The 13,296-nt window shown below is 38.5% G+C and overlaps 1 protein-coding gene across 6 annotated transcripts in view; it reads right to left on the bottom strand.

The window, feature by feature from the left end:
- PCGF5 (polycomb group ring finger 5) overlaps positions 1-13,296 on the bottom strand; it is a 162,993-nt gene that overhangs the window by 53,172 nt on the left and 96,525 nt on the right. The window lies entirely within an intron of this gene.

The raw sequence follows: 13,296 nt of genomic DNA, 5'->3' as shown, positions 1-13,296 counted from the left end.
ATGTTAACTCCAGAACTTCTCTGTGGAAGAAGCCGGGGAAAGAAACAACCTATCTGGTTTGAGGAATAGGGAGAAGGAGTTGAAATGCATTTGCACAGGAATTTAAAAGTAGATTAAAGAACTGTCAATTACCCATACCAAAGAGGAGAGAGCTACTAAAGATCCCTGCCTCCCACCCCATGTACCCCTCTGCACCTCTACTGGAGCCAGACGAAAGGGCTACTGTCCCTGTCTGAGAAAGCCTAGAGCCTGTGACTCCAGGAACTTCAGAAAACACTCTAGGTCCTTCTCTTTTATTCCATTCTCTAGGTGCTTCTCTTTTATTCCATTCTGCTCCAGTATCCTGAGACACATCTACTATTACACTCTATTTCATTATTATCACAGCACTTATCATCATCTGAATTTATTTTAGAAATTACTTGTTTACTCTTGCTCCACTTTACCATATACTACAGAGGGGTAGTTTCCATGTCTGGTTTTGCTCACCTATAATAAAGCTTCATTTACAGATTTCAAACTTGAACAATAAGGCCAAAATCTTTACATTTTCTTTTGAGTTTTCATAATAGGAACTATTATTTACCCATTCTTATAAAAAATTTATACTTTTGCACAGTTATTTTAATAAGATACTTATTATAGTTTGCTGTTGTTAGGTGCCATCAAGTTGCTTCTGACTTATAATGACCCTATGTACAACAGAACAAAACACTGCCAGGTCCTGCGCCATCCTCACAATCCTTATTATGCTCGAGCCTACTGTTGCAGCCACTGTGTCAATCCATCTCATTGAAGATCATCGTCTTTCCACTGACCCTCTACTATACCAATCATGATGTCCTTCTTCAGGGACTGGTCCCTTCTGATAACATGTCCAAAGTATGTGAGACAAAATCTCACCATCCTTGCTTCTAAAGAGCATTCTGGCTGTACTTCTTCCAAGACGTATTTGTTCATTCTTCTGGCAGTCCATGGTATAGTCAATATTCTTCACCAACACCATAATTCAAAAGCATCAATTCTTCTTTGGCCTTCCTTATTCATTGTCCAGCTTTCACATGCATATGAAGCAACTGAAAACACCATGGCTTGGGTCAGGTCCACCTTAGTCCTTAAAGCAGCATCTTTGCTTTTTAACACTGTAAAGAAGTCTTTTGAGACAGATTTGCCCAATGAAATACACTGATTTCCTGACTGCTGCTTCCATGGGCACTGAGTGTAGATCCAAGTAAAAAGAAATCCTTGACAACTTCAATCTTTTCCCCGTTTATCATGATGTTGCTTATTGGTTCAGTTGCGAGGATTATTTTCTTTATGTTGAGGTGTAATTCATACTGAAGGCTGTAGTCTTTGATCTTCATCATTAAGTGCTTCAGATCCTCTTCACTTTCTTCAAGCAAGGCTGTGTCATCTGCATAACGCAGATTAATGAATCTTCCTCCAATCCTGATGCCCCATTCTTCTTCATATATTCCAGCTTCTCTGATTATTTGCTCAGCATACAGATTGAATAAGTATGGTGAAAGGATACAACCTGACACACAACTTTCTTAACTTTAAACCATGCAGTACTTCTTGTTCTGTGTTCTGTTCAAACAACTGCCTATTGGTCTGAGTACAGGTCACTCATGAACACAATTAAGTGTCCTGGAATTCCCATTCTGTCCAACGTTATCCAAAATTTGTTACGATTTACACAGTTGAATGCCTTTGCACAGTCAATAAAACAGTGGTAAACATCTTTCTAGTATTCTCTGCTTTCATCCAGAATATATCAAACATTAGCAATGATATCCCCCATTCCACGTCCTTTTCTGAATTCGGCTTGACCTTTCTGGCAGTTCCCTGTGGATGTACTGCTGCAACTGCTTTCAAATTATATTCAGCAAAATTTTACTTGTGTGTGATATTAATGATATTGTTTGACAAATTCCACATTGTTGGATTACCTTTCACTGGAATGGGTACAAACATGGGTCTATTCCAGTCAATTTGCCAGGCAGCTGTCTTCCAAATTTCTTGGCATAGATGAGCGAGCACTTCCAGAGCTGCACCCATTTGCTGAAACATCTCAATTGCTATTCAGTCAATTCCTGGAGCCTTGTTTTTCACCAATGCCTTCAGTGCAGCTTAGACTTCTTCCTTCAATACCACTGGTTCTTTATCATATGCTACCTCTTGAAATGGCTGAGCGCCAACCAATTCTTTATGGTACAGTGACTCTGTGTATTCCTTCTGTCTTTTGATGTTTCCTGCATCATTTAATATTTTCCTTGTAGAATTCTTCAATATTGCAGCTCAGTATTGAATTTTTTCATCAGTTCTTTAGCTTGAGAAATGATGAGCGTGTTCCTCTCTTTTGGTTTTCTATCTCCAAGTCTTTGAGCATTTCATTTTAATACTTTGTCTTCTTGAGCAGCCTTTTGAAATCTTTTGTTCAGCTCTTTTACTTCATCCTTTTGCTTTAGCTCCTCTACATTCAAGTGCAAGTTTTCAGAGTCTCTTCTGACATCCATTTTCGTCTTTTCTTTCTTTCCTGGCTTTTTAATAACCTCTTGCTTTCTTCATGTATGATAGCCTTGAAAATTCCCAACTCATATGGTCTTTAGTCATCAGTATTCAATATGTCAAATCTATTCTTGAGATGTTCTCTAACTTCAGAGGGGATATACTCAAGGGCGTACTTTGGCTCTTGTGGACTTGTTCTAATTTTCCTCAATTTCAACTTGAACTTGCATATGAGCAACTGATGGTCTGTTCCACAGTCAGCCCCTGGCCTTGTTCTGGCTGATGATATTGAGCTTTTCCATTGTCTCTTTCCACAGACGTAGTTGATTTTATTCCTGTGTATTCCATCTGGCAAGGTCCGCTATTTATGCTGTTGAAAAAAGGTATTTTCAATGAAGAAGTTGTTGGTCTTGCAAAATTCTGTCATGTAATCTCCAGTGTCATTTCTATCACCAAGGCTATATTTTCTAACTACTGATCCTTCTTTCTTTTCAATTTTTGTGTTCTAATCCCCAATAATTATCAATTTATCTCTTTTTTGTACTTTAGATAAAGATTTACAGAACTAGTTTCTCATTAAACAGTTAGTACACATATTGTTTTATGACATTGGTTAACAACCCCATGGCATGTTAACACTCTCCCTTCTCAACCTTGGGTTCTCTATTGCCAGCTTTCCTCTCTCCTCCTGCCTTCTAATCCTTGCCACTGGGCTGTTGTGCCCCTTTACTCTCATTCTGTTTTATGGGCTTGTCTGATCTTTGCCTGAAGGGTGAACCTTGGGAGTGACTTCATTACTGAGCTAAAAGGGTGTCCAGGGGCCATGCTCTTGGGGTTTCTCCAGTCTCTGTCAGGCCAGTAAGTCTGGTCTTTTTTTTCAACTTAGAATTTTGTTCTACATTTTTCTCCAGCTCTGTCTGGGATCCTCTATCGTGATCCCCGGCAAAAGCAGTCAGTGGTGGCAGCTGGGCGCCATCTAGCTAGAGTGGACTCAGTCTGCTGGAGGCCATGGTAGATGAGGTCCGTTAGTCCTTTGGACTAATCTTCCCTTTTATGTTTAGTTTTCTTCATTCTGCCTTGCTCCCAAAGGGGTGAGACCAGTGGAGTATCTTAGATGGCTGCTCACAGGCTTTTAAGACTCCAGACACTACTCATCAAAGTAGGCTATAGAACATTTTCTTTAGAAACTATGTTTTGTCAATTGAGCTAGATGTTCCCCGAGACCATGGTCCCCACAGCCCTCGGCCCAGCAATTCAGTCCCTCAGTGAGTGTGGATGTGTCTATGGAGAGTCCATGACCTTGCCCTGTACAAGTTGTGCTGGCTTCCCTAGTATTGTGTGCTGTCTTACCCATCACCAAAGTTAGCACGTATCCATTGTCTATTTAGTGTTTTTCCACCTCTATCCCTTTCCTCCCTCATAACCACCAAAAATCGTTTCTTTTTGTGTGTAAACCTCTTCAAGAGTTTTTACAGTAGTGGTCGTGTACAATAGTTGTCCTTTTGTGACTTATTTCACTCAGCATAACACCCTCCAGATTCATCCATGAGATGCTTCACAGATTTGTCATTGTTCTTTATTGTTGCATAATACTCCATTGTGTATATGTACCATACTTTATCTGTTCATCTCTTGATGGGCATCTAGGTTGTTTCCATCTTTTTGCTATTTTGAACAATGCTGCAATGAACGTGGGTGTACATATGTCTATTTGTGTGATGACTCTTATTTCTCTAGGATATATTCCTAGGAGTGGAATTGCTGGATCATGCAATATTTCTATTCCTAGCTTTCTAAGGAAGCACCATATTGTTTTCCAAAACAACTGTACCATTTTGCATTCCCACCAGTAGTGCATATGAATTCCGATCTCCCTGAAGCCTCTCCAATATATGTTATTTCCTGTTTGATTCCTGCCAGTAATGCCAGGGTGAGATGGTATCTCATTGTGGTTTTGATCTGCATTTCTCTAAAGGTTAGCGATCACGAGCATTTCCTTGAGTGTCTGTAGGTGGCTTGAATGCCATCTTTGGTGAAGCGTCTGCTCATTTCCTTTGCCCATTTTTTAATTATTTGTCTTTTTGTTGGAGAACTGTTGGATTTTCCTGCAGACTTTAGAGATTAAATCTTTGTCTGATTTGTGATAGTCAAATTTTTTCCCCCAGTTTGTAGGCTCTCTTTACTCTTTTGGTGAAGTCTTTTGACAAACGTTTTTAAGTGTTTAATTTTAGATCATCCCAGATATCTAGCTTGTCTTTTGGAGTTTGTGTGTTGTTGGTTATGGTTATTATCCTGTTAATGCCATGTATTTGGGCCTCTAGTATTGATCCTATTTTTTCTTCTGTGAACTTTATAGTTTTTGGCTTTATATTTACATCTTTGATCCATTTTGAATTAGTTTTTGTGTGTGGTATGAAGTATGGGTCCTGTTTCATTTTTTTGCAGATGGACATCCAGTTTTGCCAGCACCATTCATTAAAAAGACTGTCTTTTTTCCATTTGATGGACTTTGGGCCCTTATCGAATGTCAGGTGACCATAGGTGGATAGATTTACATCTGGGTTCTCAATTCTGTTCCACTGGTTAATGTATCTGTCGTTGCACCAGTACCAGGCTGTTTTGACTACCGTAGCTGTTAGGTAGGTTCTGAGGTCAGGTAGTGTGAGTCCTCCTATTTTATTCTTCTTCTTCAGTACTGCTTTACTTATTGAGGGCTTCTTCCCTTTCCACATAAAATTAATGATTAGTTTTTCCATCTCTTTAAAGAATGCCATTGGTATCTGGATCGGAATTGCATTGTATTTGTAATTTGCTTTGAGTAAAATTGTCATTTTTACAATGTTGAGTCTACCTATCCATGAGCATGGTATGTTTTTCCATTTGTGTAGATCTCTTGGTTTCTTGCCATAGTGTTTTGTAGTTTTCTTTATATAGGTCTTTTACATCCCTGGTTAGATTTATTCCTAAGTATTTTATTTTTTTTAGGGGCTATTAAAAATGGTGTTGTTTTCCTGATTTCCTTTTCATCATTCTCTTTATTGGTGGATAGGAATCCAACTGATTTTTGTATGTTTATCTTGTATCTTTATACTCTGCTGAATCTTTCTATTAGTTCCAGTAGTTTTCTCATAGAGTCTTTTGGGTTTTCTATGTATAGTATCATATCATCTCCAAATAGGGACAGTTTCAGCACAGTGTTAAATACAAGTGGTGATAAAGGGCAACCTTGTCTTGTTCCTGTTCTCAAGGGGAGTACTTTCAGCATCTCTCCAGTAAGACCAATGCTGGCTGTTAGTTTTGTATAAACGCCCTTCATTAGGTTGAGAAATTCCCCTTCTATACCTATTTTAGAGTTTTTATTAGGAATGGGGTTGACTTTGTTGAATGTCCTTTCTACATCGACTGACATGATCATGTGATTCTTTTCTTTCCTTTTATTTATGTGGTGGATTACGCCGATTGATTTTCTAATGTTGAATCATTCTCGCATACCTGGTATGAATCCTACTTAGTCGTGATGTATAATGTTTTTGATATGCTGAATTTTATTGGCTAGAATTACGTTGAGAATTTTGCATCTATATTCATGAGAGATTTTGGTCTGTAATTTTCTTATTTTCTGCTGTCTTTGCCTGGTTTTGGTATCAGGGTTATGCTGGCTTCATAAAATGAATTCGGAAGTATTGCTTCCTTTTCTATGTTGTGAGATAGTTTGAGTAGTACTGGTATAAGCTCTTCTCTGAATGTTTGGTAGAATTCTTCAGTGAAGCCATTTGGGCCAGGACTTTTTTTTGTTGGCAGTTTTTAAAAATTATGTTTTTAATCTCTTCTGTTGTTACAGGTCTGTTCAGATTTTCAACATCATTTTGTGTCAGTATGGGTAGGTAGTATGTTTCTAGAAATTTGTCCATTTCCTCTAGGTTTTCAAATTTGTCAGAGTATAGTTTTTCACAATACTCCTGTTATGATCCTTTTTTTTTCAGTTGGGTCTGTTGTAATGCCCCCCCATTTCATTTCTTACTTGGGTTATTTGCATCCTCTCCTGTTTTTCTTTTGTCAATATGGCCAGTGGTTTGTTGATTTTGCTGATCTATTTAAAGAACCAACTTTTGGTTTTGTTAGTTCTTTCTACTGTTTTTCTATTATTTCATTTATTTCTACTCTGATCTTTATTATTTCCTTTCTTCTAGTGGCTGAGGGCTTATTTTGCTGTTCTCTTTCTATTTGTTTGAGCTGTACAGCTAATCTTTTGATTTTGTCCCTTTCTTCTTTTTTGATGTGTACATCTATTGCTATAAATTGAATTCTAAGGACTGCCTTTGCTGTGTCCCAAAGGTTTTGGTATGAAGTGTTTTCATTATCATGTGATTCTAGGAATTTTTTTATTCCATCTTTGATTTTTTCTATTACCCAGTAGTTTTTAAACAGGGTGTTATTCAGTTTCCATGTAACTGATTTTTTTTTTCTTGCTCTTCCTGTTAATTTCTACCTTGATGGCACTGTGGTCAGAGAAGATACTTTGTATTATCTCAATGCTTTGGATTTTGCTGAGGGTTGCTCTGTGGCCTAAGATGTGGTCTATTCTGGACAACATTCCATGTGCACTGGAAAAGAAAATGTACTATGCACTGTTGGGTGGAGTGTTCTATATATGTCTATGAGGTCAAGCTGGCTGATTGTGCCCTTTTAGCTCTTCTGTATGTCTGTTGAGTTTCTTTCTATATGTTCTGTCCTTTACTGAGAGTAGTGTGCTGATATCTCCTACTATTATTGTGGAACTCTCAATTTCTCTTTTCAGTGTTGTTAGAGTTCATGTATTTTGGAGCCCTGTTATTGGGTGTGTAGATGCTTATTATGGTTACGTTTTCATGATGGGGTGTCCTTTTAATCATTGTATTACCATTTGTTATGGTGGGTTTTGTTTTAAAGTCTATTTTATCTGAGATCAGTATCCTGATCTTTTTTGGTAGCTGTTTGCTTGATATATTTTTGTCCATCCTTTGATTTTTAATAAACTTATGTCTTTGTTTCTAAGGTTTGTCTCTTATAGACAGCATATTGATGGATCCTGTTTTTTAATCCATTCTGTCACTCTCTCTTTATGGGTGCATTTAGGCCATTTACATCCAATGTAATTACTGATAGGTGTGAGTTCACTGCTGTCATTTTATAGTGCTTTTTTTTTTTTGTGATGCTGATGTTTTCTTTGTTCCTCTTACTCTCTTGTGCTGAATTCCTTTTGTTGGTGGATTTTTTTTTTTCATTTCTTTTGTTTCTGTAGATTTTGTTTTTACTGAGACTTTGTTTTTCTTCTTTATTTTGATAGTAGGCTTGTTAACTTTCTTTGTGGTTACGTTGAAATTTACCCTTATCTTCCTAGGTTTGTACCAATCTATTATTACTTGGTATTGCCTTACCTTCATCTCCATTAGAAATTTCTATACCTACCTACATCATTTATATAATCAGAGCTTAATCTTATTGCTTCTCCTTTGTATGTGACTTTTCATTTTTCTTGAGCTGCTCTCAAGAGCCTTTGTCTTTGGTTTTAGCAAGTGTGATTATAACATGCCTTGGTGTTTTTCTTTTGGAGTCTATCCTACATGGGGTCTGTTGAGCTTCTTGGATGGTCAGCTTTACATCTTTCACGATATTAGCGAAGTTTTCTGTCAGCAATTTTTCCATGATCCTCTCTGTTTTCCGTTTTCTCCCCTTGTTCTGGAACTCTGATCACTTGCAATTTTTTGCTTTTGATTGTATCCCACATAATCCTCAGGGTTTCTTCATTTTTTTTCATTCTTTTTTCTGATTTTTTGTCAAACAAATTTGTACTCAAGTGTTTGTCTTCAATTTTGCTGATCCTGTCTTGCATCATTTCAAACCTACTCCTCAGCCCTTCTATGATTCTGTCCATTTCTGAAATCTTGTTGTTTATCTTTTGGATTTCTAATTGTTTTTGTATGATTTCTAGTGGTGAATTTATTTTGCCATTTTGTTCCTGTATTAACTTCCTGAATTCTTCCATTTTTTTGGTCTGTATTTTCCATGAATTTGTCTACCTTTTCCATGAACTTGTCTATTTATTCCTCATTACTATCTGCTTTTTGCTTCAAACCTTGGATAGCTCTGAATATTAAAGATTTAAATTCCCGATCAGGTAGTTCTAGCGCCTTTTCTTCCACTGGAAAGTCATCTGGTGTTTTATTTTGGATGCCTACTGGAACCATCCTTTTTTTTTTTTTTTTCTTCTTAATATGTTTTGATATTGTCTGCTGTCTTTGGGATTTCAGTAGTTGTTTTCCTCGTTTACTGATTGTAGATTTTTCTGTTTCATCCTGCTTTTTTTGGTTTAATTTGGCTATGTCTGAGCAGACAGGCTGTGCATTTTTTGCTGTCTGCTCATTTGTGGACATGATACTTTTCACGTCGTTGTCCAATGGGCAGGACCAGTTGCTCAGCTATGGTGCAGCAGGACAGGTCCAGTGGGTGCTTTGTCTCCTGCTGGGAGCTCTGTGAAGCTGCTTTCCCGCACTCCCTGTCCACCGATCTCTGCCTCTATGAATGTATTTTGATTGAATGTTTGACCAATTTCAGACTGCAGAAGTTGGTAAAAATCTTCAATATCTTCATCTTTGGCCTAAGCGGTTGGTGTATAAATTTGAATAATAGTCATCTTAACTGGTCTTCCTTGTAGGCATATGAGTGTTATCCTATCATTGACAGCGCCGTACTTCAAGATGCATCTCAAAATGCTCTTTTTGACGATGAATGCGACGCCATTTCTCTTCAATTTGTCATTCCCAAAATAGTAGACCATATGACTGTCTGATTCAAAACAGCCAACAGCAGTCCATTTTAACTCACTAATGCCTAAGATATTGATCTTTATGTGTTCCATTTCATTTTTGACAACTTCTAATTTTACTAGATTCATACTTTGTACATTCCATGTTCTGATGATTAATGGATGTTTGCAGCTGTTTCTTCTCATTTTGAGTTGTGCCACATTAGCAAATGTCCTGAAAGCTTGACTCCATCCTCATCATTAAAGTCGACTCCACTTTGAGGAGGCAGCTCTTCCCCTGCCATATTTTGAGTACCCTCCAACCAGAGAAGCTCATCTTCTGGCACTGTATCAGACAATGTTCCACGACTATTCATAAGGTTTTCACTGGCCAATTTTTTCAGAAGTAGACTGCCAGGTCCTTTTTCCTAGTCTGTCTTAGTCTGGAATCTCTGCTGAAACCTGTTCACCAAGGGTGAACCTGCTGGTATTTAAATACCAGTGGCAAAGCTTCCAGTATCACAGCAACACACAAGGCACCACAGTACAACAAACCGACAGAAACGTGGTGGTTTTATAGTTTAGATGAAGGAAAAAAATATTTTGGGATACCGCAATGCCACTTAACAATATTTCTCACTTTCCTCCTTCCCCATTTGGCCATTTTACTTAATTTTACCCTCACTCCAAATTGCAATACCACTCTATACATGAGAACACCTGGTAGAAGAGACAAAATCTGGGTTATCATCACACATCAAAGACCTAACCAATGGCTGAAGAAGACCACTCTCAGGTACTATTTGTTTTATTAATACAAGTAACAGGATACATTTGCAATTGGGATAAGTCTTGTCTAAAGCTCAACATAAATTCAATCAAAAAACAGATACAGAAATCCAGGGACCTGAGAGTGTATCAAGTTTAAACCAGGTGCCATCGAGTTGATTCCAACTGTGATACAGAAACCTGAGGTCTCCTCAGATGCTGGGTTGGGTACTTGACTCCACCATTTACTTTACTGTTCTGTTTGCTGTTAATGTTAAAGGCCACATTTGTGATTTACCACTGTCTTTTAATCACATTTCTGCCAAGTTCATTCTCTCTTAGCAAAGGTATCTGATGGCTGCCAAGGGGTTTCTCAGGCCAGGATGACTTATTCACTTAAACTGTCATTTGACCCTTGAGACTTTAAACTGCGGTCATGCACATAAAAATAACTCTTGCTTATAAATTCATTGTTTATACTTCTAGAATTTTTCATTTTTTTCTCTCAACAAATAACGTTTAAATTGGGTTTTATCATTCCCCAAAGAAACCTTTCTTTCAGAAGAACATATATAAAATGTGTAGTATATAGGAAGAAATTAGAGAATTTGTGCTTTCTTCTCATCTTCCAAACAGAGGTGACAATTTCTGCTAGAGAGCCAAATACAAAAACGATGCACAAATGTTAGAAGAAATAAAACAAAACAGTCTGTGGACCACGCCTGGTGCAGTGGGAAACATGAAGTACAAGATAAGGTCTCCACTCTAGAGTAGCCACATCCTGTTGGCTCTTCCTCCAAAGCACATCCACAGCCGAACTACTCTCTACCACCTCTATCACATCAACTAGTCTGCAGTGATAGCCTTCTAATTGGCTGCTGTTCCTTGAACTTGCCAAGCATATTCTGATCTCAGTGCCTTTGTCTGCTTACCGTTTCCTCTGCCTAGAATGCTCTTCCCCATATATCCACAGGGCTCATTCCCCTCAGATTTCGGTTCAAATACCATCATATCGAAAAGGCTGGCCCTGATCATTCTATGTAAAATAACCCCCTCTCCTATCTACAATCATTCTTTGTTCCTCTTCTTAGTATTATCATTATCTAACATGGCATGTATTCACTTATTGTTAGTCTCTCCCTACTAAAATGTAAACTCCTAAGAATAGAAAATTTTGGGTATTTCGCTCATTGCTGTAGCCTCTGTGACCAGAATACTCCCTGGCACACAGCAGATACCCAATAAATATCTGCTCAGTGATATTTAACTGTTCAAGTTAAATAATACTATAGGGCAACAACAAATTAATAATACAGGACAGTTCATAATGAATTGCTAATTGAATAGCACTGGTCAGTAGTATAAGTGCTACTGCTGCTATACCCTTACTTATGCATCAGTATCACTTGGGGAGCTTTTTCAAAATACCTTACGAGACTCACCAAATCTCCCCAGGTGTGGTCCTGATCATGTATATGTTTACACAGCTTTCCAGGTGATTCTGTTTTGCCCCCCTATTTAAAACTACTGGTATAACAGCCTACCAGTTCAGCAGAGGGAGAAAAGTTGAAAAAAAAAACGTTTATTTAAAAAGGGCACCATTTAAGACAGTACACAATACTGGGGAAGCCAGCACAACTTGTCCGAGGCAAGGTCATGGAAGCTCCACACCAAGCCCATCGCTGTCAAGCCAATTCCTCATAATGACCCTATAAGACAAGAGTAGAACTGACCCCACAGTTTCCAAAGAGCACCTGGCGAATTCGAACTGCTGACCTTTTGGTTATCAGCATAGCTCTTAACCACTACGCCGCACATCCAAACTTCCTGAGGGACCAAATTAGTGGGCTCAGGGCTATGGGGATCATGGTCTTGGGGAACACCTAGCTGAAGTGGCATAACATAGTTTATAAAGAAAATGTTCTACAGTCTACTTTGAGGAGTAGCATCTGGGGTCTTAAAAGCTTGTGAGTCGTCATCGAAGATATGCCACTGGTCTCACCCTTTCTGGAGCAATGGAGAATGAAGAAAACCAAAGACACAAGTGTAACATTAGTCCAAAGGACTAATGGACCACAACTACCACAGCTTCCACAAGACTGAGTCCAGCACAACTAGATGAAGCCCGGATAGCACTGCCAACTATTCTGACAGAGATCCCAATGCAGGGTCCTGGACAGAGCTGGAGAAAATGGAGAACAAAATTCTGACTCACCAAACAAACAACAACAACAAAAAACCCACACTTACTGGTCTGACAGAGGCTGGAGAAACCTTGAGAGTATGTATGGCCCCCGGCACCCTTAGAACTCAGTACTGAAGTCACTCCTGAGGTTCGCCCTTCAGCCAAAGACTAGACAGGGCCAGGAAACAAAACAAGACTAAACGAGCACACTAGCCCAGGGGCAAGGACAAGAAGGCAGGAGAGTACAGGAAAGCTGGTAATGGAGAACCCAAGGCTGAGAAGCAGAGAGTGTTGACACATCATGGGGTTGGCAACCAATGTCACAAAACAACACATGTATTAATTGTTTAATGAGAAACTAGTTTGCTCTATAAAGCTTCATCCAAAGTAGAATAATTAAAAAAAAAGCCATCATGCTATATTAGAAAAGCACAGACTTTGGAGCTGAATACCATTCTACCATTCATTAGCTGTGAGACTGGGGAATTTATTTAACCTCTTAGCTTCTATAACCATAAAATGAAGATAATCACTATACCTTCTCTCCTTCCCCACATCCACTCCAAACTACTCTGAGAGTACTGTAAAACTAAAACAAGAACAAGTATATAAAGCATCTACTTTGGTGCATTAAACTAGAACTTACTGGAATTACTTTCACTGAAATAAGAAAAAAAAATAATAATGGCAGAAACACAAAAAGTATGCATAATCCTGGCATAAGTGGTTATGAAAATGTCTCTTCCTCTTCCGATCTGTCAGGTGGGGATGAAATTTGTTAGAAGTTTCACAGATATGATAATCTTACAGAGCAGTGTTTCTCAAACTTGAATGTGCATCTGAATCACCCAGAGGGATTATTGAAACACAGGTTTCTATGCCCACTCTCAGAATTCCTGGTTCAGTAAGTCTGGGGTATTGTTGTCAGTTGCCTTTGAGTTAATTTCAATTCATGGCAACCCCATGTGTGCAGAGTAGAACTGCTCCATAGTATTTTCAAGGCTATTGCCTTTCAGATGCAGATCGCCAGGCCTGTCTTCCGAGGTGC

This window comes from Elephas maximus, chromosome 16, assembly GCF_024166365.1.
Source record: "Elephas maximus indicus isolate mEleMax1 chromosome 16, mEleMax1 primary haplotype, whole genome shotgun sequence".
Taxonomy (NCBI): Eukaryota; Metazoa; Chordata; class Mammalia; order Proboscidea; family Elephantidae; genus Elephas; species Elephas maximus.
The sequence above is the reverse complement of the archived record's forward strand: the minus strand, read 5'-3'. Positions and strand labels throughout refer to the sequence as shown.